Below are 10,699 nucleotides of genomic sequence, written 5' to 3' on the forward strand. Positions count from 1 at the left end.
CACTATCTAACCTTCTGCACCCGTAAAATAGCTAAACCTAAAACTAATGGCCACATAACAGCCCAATCCAGATCCCTCAAAAAATACTCCAATGACAATTTCAATTTAAAATTAGATGAGTGGGACTGGTCCCCTGTGCTCGCGAGCAACCTGGTCGATGTTGCTTGGGATCGCTTCAAAACGGCGTTCCTAAAGATATGGCTTTCACATGGCTCCCGTGAAAACAGTCAGGATCAAAGCCCGCTCGGAACCATGGATGAATCCGGACCTATTAACTGCCATAAAAGACAGAGACAGGAAATACTCTGAATACCAAAAATGTAAAACAGAAGTAGATAACCAACCCAATAATATCAACCTCAAATTACTCCTTTCAACTCTCAAAAAGCAATGCAATAAATTAAGAAATAAGTCAACCAACCTGACTAAATCCTTTAAAAAAAAATTACATTAACGACAAAATAGAGGAAAACACAAATAAGCCACGTGAGCTCTGGAAAATTCTCAACAACCAGCTTCCTGGTTGCAGCCAGAAACTTAAAACAAGACTCACCAACATGAGCATCAAGGAGGGTGACTCCCTCATTACAGACAAAATGGAGGTAGCTAGCAGACTTAACATCTTTTTCACCAGCATAGCCGCAACTCTTGTCAACAAGCTGTCCCACCACTCTGGTCGCTTTGGTGTAGAACACATTAAAGCCTTCTACAGAAAGCTAGGAGTATCCAACGATGATTTCAAATTAGAAATGGTCACAGCTGATGAGGTGTTTAAAAAATTGAGCGCGCTCACACCCTAACAAGGCCACCGGCCTTGATAATATTCCCTCCAGATTCCTCAGGACTCTGCCTCCATCATTGCCCCGATCATCACGCACATAATAAACCTATCAATTACACAAGGCCAAGTACCAAAAGATTTTAAGATAGCAAGAGTAACTCCCCTCTTAAAAAAGGAAGCAAATTGGAACCTGGCAACTACCCGACCTGTTTCTATTCTCAGTTCCGTTTCGAAAGTAATGGAGAAAATAGTTTATGAACAGGTCGATAGTTACCTTGCCACTAATAAACTCATGTACAAATTCCAATCCGGCTTCAGAACTAACCACTCCACTGACACATGCCTTCTCTATCTGACCGACCACATCAAACATGAGGTGGACGCGGGCAAATACTGCGGCATGGTCATGCTGGACCTTCAGAAGGCCTTTGACACCGTTAACCACGCTATACTGTTGGATAAGCTCAGAGCAATCGGATTTAACAAAACCTCATGGAGCTGGATGCAATCTTACTTGGAGGGGAGGGAGCAGGTGGTAGAGGTGAACGGCACCGTGCCCCCCCCCCCCCCCCCCCCCCTCTCGGTGAGCTGTGGAGTCCCCCAAGGCAGTATATTGGGACCTTTACTGTTCCTAATATACATAAACGACATGTCATCGGCATGAGACTGTGAATTGTTTTTGTTTGCGGATGACTCTGCCTTGCTGGTATCCGGCAAGGACAAGTCACAGGTGGAGAAAATCCTCAGTGCTGAGCTCTGTAGAACTTGCACCTGGCTCGCTGACAAACAAGCTATCCATACACTTGGGTAAAACAGAATCCATCCTGTTTGGGTCCCACATCAAACTTAAGAAAGTCAATGACTTCACCATAAAAGTAGGTGACATTGTTATCACCAGAAAGATGAGGTCACCTACCTAGGTTCCATTCTAGAGGCTAACCTTTCCTGTGATAAAATGGCAACCAAGGTAATCAAAAAGGTAACCAACGAACGAGATTTCTCTACAGAATTTCCTCTCTGGTCAACAAAAGCACCTTGAGGATTCTGGCGGGAACTCTCGTTCAACCCCTTTTTCGATTACGCATGCACCTCCTGGTACCCTAGCACCTCCAAAACCCTCAAATCTAAACTCCAAACCTCTCAGAACAAGCTAGTCAGGTTACTTCTAGACCTCCACCCCAGATCCACCTCACTCCTACCCACTTCTCTAAAGTGGGCTGGCTCAAGGTGGAGGACAGAGTTAAACAACTTGCACTGAGCCTAGTCTATAAAATCCGCTACACCTCCCTGATACCGAAGTACATGTCAAACTACTTCCTTAACGTAAATGACCGCCATAACCAACAACACCAGGGGGTGCTCCACTACCACGTTAAACCCAGATTCCGAACTAACAAAGGTCTTAACTCATTCTCTTTCTATGCCACATCAATGTGGAATGCGCTCCCAACAGGTATAAAAGAAAGGGCATCTCTGTCCTCCTTCAAAACCGCAATAAAAGTTCACCTCCAGGCAGCTACAACCCTAAACTAACACCCTCCCCGGATTGCTAATAATCAAATGTAAACAATCAAATGCAGATACTTTTTCTTTTTCTTATGCATTCTGATCTCTCTCTCTCTCTCTCTCTCTCTCTCTCTCATCTCTCCTCTCTCTCTCTCTCTCTCTCTCTCTCTCTCTCTCCACTACTTGATGTCCATATCCTCCCCCCCCCCCTCCACACCCCTGATTGTAAATAATGTAAATAATTCAATGTGATTATCTTGTGTGATGACTGTATTATGATGATAGTATATATGATAGTATATATCTGTATCATGAATCAATTTAAGTGGACCCCGACTTAAACAAGTTGAAAACTTATTCGGGTGTTACCATTTAGTGGTCAATTGTACAGAATATGTACTTCACTGTGCAACCTACTAATAAAAGTCTCAATCAATCAATCAAAGATGAGTCACGCTAAAAATGTGGAAATGAATTTTTCCAATTCCCGGTTCCACATTTTTCAAGAAAGACTAACCGAAGCAAATGGAGTCTTTGCTTGGCACACTTTCATACCCAGCAGAGTATTTATAGACAGGAGATTCTCTTTTTAACTGTAATGCTACAACACACACACACACACACACACACACACACACACACACACACACACACACACACACACACACACACACACACACACACACACACACACACTGCAGTGAAATGCTTCCCTGACCTAATTTGTGTGTTTTAGAAGAGTCTCTTACCCGTTTGTTCTTTGACCGCTTGTGTGTTCCTGACTGCTTCCTCATTTGTGAAACCTGAAGCCAGAGAAGCCTGACTGTTTCCTGTGGGCGGGACTTCCTGTTGCACATTACTCTGCTTTTTTTGTGACTGTGGGAGGAGACCATCGGTTGTCACTCACTCCAGTCTAGTGGAATCATAGAAGACTTTGTGGTACCTAAAAGTCAGACCTTTATAACATGTTATTACTTCATAACATGTTTATTGTTTGAAGTGTGATTGATTTGCCTACAACCGCAATACATTCAAATCAAAAGTAGTGGTTATTCGTTTAGGGACCATCAACAAAAATGTAATGAAACAATAGAATGCTTTGGAACAAGTAAAATATTATTAATACCTCAGCCATGTTGGAGACAATCATTGAATTCACATCATATACTTTTTTCTTTTTTTTTTTAAATATGCAAAACTAAAATCATTTTGGGAAGTAGTACAGCCGGTCATGACTAAAGTGCTGGGATATAATATTCCAATTATGTATCTGGACAAGATAGGATAAAATAGATCTTTAAAAGGACGGCGTGGCGAAGTTGGTAGAGTGGCCGTGCCAGCAATCGGAGAGTTGCTGGTTACTGGGGTTCAATCCCCACCTTCTACCATCCTAGTCACGTCCGTTGTGTCCTTGACACTTTACCCTTGCTCCTGATGGGTGCTGGTAGCGCCTTGCATGGCAGCTCCCTCCATCAGTGTGTGAATGTGTGTGTGAATGGGTGAATGTGGAAATACTGTCAAAGCGCTTTGAGTACCTTGAAGGTAGAGAAGCGCTATACAAGTATAACCCATTTATCATTATTTATTTATAAAGCCATCCTGTTACAAACTGGACGCCTACTCGGAATATGTGGCCGGACCTTATAAAGGAAATATGGACAAAGACTTATTTATTATAGTGGAAGTGGATCATTTATTTAGAAAAAATATGTTGGTAACAAAGCACCTTTTAAAGTATCCCACTGGAAAGGTGATTTTGTTATGTATATTTATCATTTACATTTTTATTATTATTAGAATTATATTGTGGTTTTGTTTTATTTATTTATTTTGAGTTTTGCACTGGTTTAACTAAAAATATATACAGTACCGGCCAAAAGTTTGGACACACTTTCTCATTTCAATGCGTTTTCTTTATTTTCATGACTATTTACATTGTAGATTGTCACTGAAGGCATCAAAACTATGACATCTGTGAAGTGAAAACCATTTCAGGTGATTACCTCTTGAAGCTCATCGAGAGAATGCCAAGAGTGTGCAAAGCAGTAATCAGAGCAAAGGGTGGCTATTTTGAGAGAACTAGAATATATATGTTTTCTGTTATTTCTCCTTTTTTTGTTAAGTACATAGCTCCACATGTGTTCATTCATAGTTTTGATGCCTTCAGTAACAATCTACAATGTAAATAGTCATGAAAATAAAGAAAACACATTGAATGAGAAGGTGTCCAAACTTTTGGCGTGTACCGTATATATTTTTTATTTTTTATCAAATCCATGTATATTTTATCCTTCTAAAAGCTGTAATAAAAAAATTAAACTACAATTGATCATAAACTCACGTTCCAAGTCAAAAACGGGAACATTTTAACTAAACGTCAGCAACATTTTCAGTCAGTTGTGCACTTTAAAAAAAAAATGTTAATGTATTTTTTAAATCTGTTTATTTGTTATTATATTTCGTTTTATTTTATTTAAGTGAACAAAATCCAATTGTATTTATTTCTTTCCCTCAAGTTATGCACTGGTTTAAGTAAGATATATTTATTTTAATCAAATCTATGTACATTTGTTCCTTCTAAAAACTGCAATAAAAATTAGGTAAAAAAAAAAAAAAGGTAAACAAATTACTATTGATATTAAAATCATATTCCAAATCAACAGCGAAACCATTTTTACCGTGTCTTTAGTCAGTTATGACTTTTTAAAAATTTAATTTACCGTATTTTTCGGACAATAAGTCGCAGTTTTTTTCACAGTTTGGCCGGGGGTGCGACTAATACTCAGGAGCAACTTATGTGTGAAATTATTAACACATTACCGTAAAATATCAAATAATATTATTTAGCTCATTCACGTAAAAGACTAGACGTATAAGATTTCATCGGATTTAGCGATTAGGAGTGACAGATTGTTTGGTAAACTTATAGCATGTTCTATATGTTATTATTATTATTATGTTATTATTATTGTTAGTTATTTGAATGACTCTTACCATAATATGTTACGTTAACATACCAAGCACGTTCTGAGTTGGTTATTTATGCGTCATATAACGTACACTTATTCAGCCTGCTGTTCACTATTCTTTATTTATTTTAAATTGCCTTTCAAATGTTTATTCTTGGTGTTGGGTTTTATCAAATAAATTTCCCCAAAAAATGCGACTTATACTCCAGTGCGACTTATATAGGTTTTTTTTCCTTCTTTATTATGCATTTTCGGCCGGTGCGACTTATACTCCGGAGCGACTTATACTGTGAAAAATACGATAAATTATTTTTTTAAATATGTCCTGTCCAGCCACTCAGTTAAATCATATAGTTGATGTAGATGATCTATATCTGCTGTACAGATTTACTATAGAAAAGAGAAGTGTTGGATACTTCTTTTGTTGCCTTATTTGTATTTGATTTTATTAAATGGATTTATTTCATGTCTGGCGCAGCTGGACTGTAGCAGGGACAGGACAGAGAGAGACAACAACAACAAACAAACAAATAACAACAACAGAACATCAGCAAATATACACATATGATGCCAAAAATGATAAAGAAGAGCAGATTAATGAAGTAGATAGTAATAACACAGAAATGACAATGAACATTATTAAAGTAAAAAAAATAATAGAAATAACATTATTAATATTACATTGCAATGGCTGCAGATGCAACAATACACAATTTTTTTTAATTACAAAAGAAAGCAGATAAAAGTAGGGGGAACAGACTACATTAACCTTTTACATTGTTATGGTAGAACTGGGTTAAGCTTTAGCAATGTGATGTGTTTTGTGAGTGGGTTTGTAATTGAATGAGTATGATTGTGTACACTCGTATGTATGAAGATAGGTTTGATGAAGTGTGATTGTATGCACGTGTCATGTGTATGTATGTATGTTCAGTGAATGTTTGCGTGTTTCTTTTTAAAGTATATTTATTTTTATCTATTAATGTTTTTACAAACCCCGTTTCCATATGAGTTGGGAAATTGTGTTAGATGTAAATATAAACAGAATACAATGATTTGCAAATCATTTTCAACCCATATTCAGTTGAATATGCTACAAAGACAACATATTTGATGTTCAAACTGATAAACTTTTTTTTTTTGCAAATAATCATTAACTTTAGAATTTGATGCCAGCAACACGTGACAAAGAAGTTGGGAAAGGTGGCAATAAATACTGATAAAGTTGAGGAATGCTCATCAAACACTTATTTGGAACATCCCACAGGTGAACAGGCAAATTGGGAACAGGTGGGTGCCATGATTGGGTATAAAAGTAGATTCCATGAAATGCTCAGTCATTCACAAACAAGGATGGGGCGAGGGTCACCACGTTGTCAACAAATGCGTGAGCAAATTGTTGAACAGTTTAAGAAAAACCTTTCTCAACCAGCTATTGCAAGGAATTTAGGGATTTCACCATCTACGGTCCGTAATATCATCAAAGGGTTCAGAGAATCTGGAGAAATCACTGCACATAAGCAGCTAAGCCCGTGACCTTCGATCCCTCAGGCTGTACTGCATTAACAAGCGACATCAGTGTGTAAAGGATATCACCACATGGGCTCAGGAACACTTCAAAAACCCGCTGTCAGTAACTACAGTTGGTCGCTACATCTGTAAGTGCAAGTTAAAACTCTCCTATGCAAGGCAAAAACCGTTTATCAACAACACCCAGAAACGCCGTCGGCTTCGCTGGGCCTGAGCTCATCTAAGATGGACTGATACAAAGTGGAAAAGTGTTCTGTGGTCTGACGAGCCCACATATCAAATTGTTTTTGGAAACTGTGGACGCCGTGTCCTCCGGACCAAAGAGGAAAAGAACCATACGGATTGTTATAGGCGCAAAGTTGAAAAGCCAGCATGTGTGATGGTATGGGGGTGTATTAGTGCCCAAGACATGGGTAACTTACACATCTGTGAAGGCGCCATTAATGCTGAAAGGTACATACAGGTTTTGAAGCAACATATGTTGCCATCCAAGCAACGTTACCATGGACGCCCCTGCTTATTTCAGCAAGACAATGCCAAGCCACGTGTTACATCAACGTGGCTTCATAGTAAAAGAGTGCGGGTACTAGACTGGCCTGCCTGTAGTCCAGACCTGTCTCCCATTGAAAATGTGTGGCGCATTATGAAGCCTAAAATACCACAACGGAGACCCCCGGACTGTTGAACAACTTAAGCTGTACATCAAGCAAGAATGGGAAAGAATTCCACCTGAGAAGCTTAAAAAATGTGTCTCCTCAGTTCCCAAATGTTTACTGAGTGTTGTTAAAAGGAAAGGCCATGTAACACAGTGGTGAACATGCCCTTTCCCTACTACTTTGGCATGTGTTGCAGCCATGAAATTATAAGTTAATTATTATGTGCAAAAAAAAAAAATAAAGTTTATGAGTTTGAACATCAAATATCTTGTCTTTGTAGTGCATTCAATTGGGTTGAAAAAAGGATTTGCAAATCATTGTATTCCGTTTATATTTACATCTAACGCAATTTCCCAACTCATATGGAAACGGGGTTTGTATTATCATTATTATTTTTTCTTTAATAAACTACAATGTATTTCTTTCTCTTAAGTTTTGCACTGGTTTGACTAAAATATGTATTTGTTTCTTTTAAAAACTCCCAAAAAAATGTAGTTAAAAAAAAACTAACTAGCAATTGATCATAAACTGACATTCCAAGTCAACAGCGAGAACAATTTTACTAAATTAAAGTTAAAGTTAAAGTATCAATGATTGTCACACACACACATACTAGGTGTGGCGAAAGTATTCTCTGCATTTGACCCATCACCCTTGATCACCCCCTGGGAGGTGAGGGGAGCAGTGGGCAGCAGCGTTGGCCGCGCCCGGGAATCATTTTTAGTGATTTAACCCCCAATTTCAACCCTTGATGCTGAGTGTCAAGCCGGGAGATAATGGGTCCCATTTGTATAGTCTTTGGTATGACTCGGCCGGGGTTTGAACTCACAACCTACCGTTCTCAGGGCGGACACTCTAACCACTAAATGTTAGCAATGGCTTCATTTGATCCCTTTTAAGGAGCCATATGTAATAATTTAATGTAAAGTCTTCATTAAATCATACTTGGGGGGGGGGTTGTTCGGGGGGCGTGGTTGGGGGCGTGGTTATTTACAGCTAGAATTCACCAACTCGAGTATTTCATATATATTTAATATATATATATATATATTTCATATATATACATATATATATATATATATATATATATATATATATATATATATATATATATATATATATATATATATATATATATACATATATATATATACCGTAATTTCCGGACTATAAGCCGCACCTGACTATAAGCCGCACCAGCTAAATTTAGGGGAAAATACAGATTGCTCCATATATAAGCCGCACCCGACTATAAGCCGCAGGGTTTTGATGTGTAATTACCGTAGTATATAGGGGTTCCTGCTACCACGGAGGGGATTGTCGGGACAGAGATGACTGTTTGGGAACGCAAAGCGTCCCATTTATTAACAATAAATCTGTTATGTCGTACTGGGGAAGGAGACGGCACGACAACAGGATATTAAGCTCAATAGGTTGTTGGATGGCAGACTGAAGTGAGGACAGGTCTGCACTGGGGGAAGTCCTAGCCAGAGGTCCATGCGAAGACTTAGGAGTGCCGTCTGGTTCCATTGTGGTCGGAACGTACTGTTATGTCATACTGGGGAAGGAGACGGCACGACAACAGGATATCAAGCTCAATAGGTTTTATTGCGTGCTTGATGAGTGAATGGAGTGTGTATGCTACTATATGTGTTTGCATGAGAAACTATGTAAGTGAATTTCACCATATAAATACCGTAAGGGGTGTTGAGGTGCGTGTGGAATGAAAAGCATCCAAGTCCAAAGGGAATGATCCAAAAGGGTGTCCAGGGTCATTCACCGGGAAGCACTCGCGTCAAGCCAGCTCAGCCCCGAACTCAATGAGGTTTTAACAGTGGCAGTGTCAAGCCTGCAACCCCGATTTGAAAAGCTGTGCAGTGCAAAACAGGTTCATTGCAGCCACTAATGCTGGAGTACTGTAAAACTCATGTTCACTTGCAGGGGCGCCGAAAAGGGGGGGTAAAGGAGACGGATTCTAAGGGCCCATGATGGAGGGGGGCCCAGAGAGGCCCCTAATGATGATGAAGTTATAATACAGAAAAAATAATGACACTAAGTTATTAACTAACATATAATCACACATGTTTTATTTTCCATGTCCTGGTAACAATACCTTTATTTGTTTTGGAAGCATCAACACCTGCAGGGCCCTACCTTCCCCCCCTCTATTTACGTAAAATGGTTCAGTCCGACTGGATCAGCTGCAGGTAGAGCACCGACGATTTGTCACAGACAGACAGCGCCACAGCGGGCAAAGCGGAGGAGACAGCAGTATGCCTCAAAAATCAGGCAGCCAAAAAAGAAAGGAAAATAAGATAAGAGAGAATGAGTTGAAGGGTCGACAATATGTCACCCAATATTTCCCAAAAAAAGGTGGGTTTGTTAGTTGTGGTGGAAAGTTATGCATATTAACTTTGTCCCTATCTGTGGTAATAAGCTAGCTCACTTTTCTCACCATGTTAGCTCAAGAAAACTCTGGATTTTTACATTTTACTGCTATATTAGTTAAATAATCAATCCAGTCAAACATTTATCAAGCTGTTCTTATTCAATAATAGTTGATCTCCCCTCTGTCAAAATGATGCCTCTGAACAGAGTCAAGTGCACCAGCAGCAGCAGCAGCTGTCTGTCAGCCTCCTACTCCCCCTTCCCCTGAATCAGCCCCAGTGCCCCCACATGAGGAAGGAGGTGAGCAGCTGTGTGTGTTGAAATAATAACAATAATAATACTAATATAATACATTTTACTACAGTCTCAAGAATCAGTGGTGCAGCAAATAAATGACTCAAAATGAATTCCATTGTATTCAGAATACCATTAAAATGCATAATTGTATGTAAAATAGCATCAAAAAATGTTGCCGCTGTGTTGGGGGCCCTGTAAAGATTCTTTTCATGGGGCCCAAAATCCCTAGCGGCGCCCCTGTTCACTCGCTATGTCTTGCCAAAATGCATAGCTCCTCCTTTTTTTTGCAAAGATTGCAAAGTGGCACTTTTATTTTATGTATTATTATGCATCAAGTTATTTGATTTATTATTGAACTTGAAGCAAGTTATAGCTCTTTTATTTTATTTATTATTGAACTTGATGCAAGTTATAACACTTTTATTTGATTTATTATTGAACTTGATGCAAGTTATAACCATTTTTTTGATTTATTATTGAACTTGATGCAAGTTATAACACTTTTGATTTATTATTGAACTTGATGCAAGTTATAACACTTTTGTTTTATTTATTATTAACTTGATGCAAGT

General features: G+C 38.8%; 1 protein-coding gene across 1 annotated transcript in view; it reads right to left on the reverse strand.

Moving 5' to 3' along the window:
* Positions 1–3,084, reverse strand: part of dnase1l1 (deoxyribonuclease I-like 1) — a 30,170-nt gene extending 27,086 nt beyond the window's left edge. The window contains exon 1 of the mRNA XM_062054194.1: positions 3,037–3,084. The gene's annotated coding sequence lies outside the window, so the exon portion shown is untranslated. The remainder of the gene's footprint in view (positions 1–3,036) is intronic.
* Between the last annotated feature and the right edge of the window lie 7,615 nt (positions 3,085–10,699).

Source organism: Entelurus aequoreus, linkage group LG07 (genome assembly GCF_033978785.1).
Source record: "Entelurus aequoreus isolate RoL-2023_Sb linkage group LG07, RoL_Eaeq_v1.1, whole genome shotgun sequence".
NCBI classification, from domain to species: Eukaryota; Metazoa; Chordata; class Actinopteri; order Syngnathiformes; family Syngnathidae; genus Entelurus; species Entelurus aequoreus.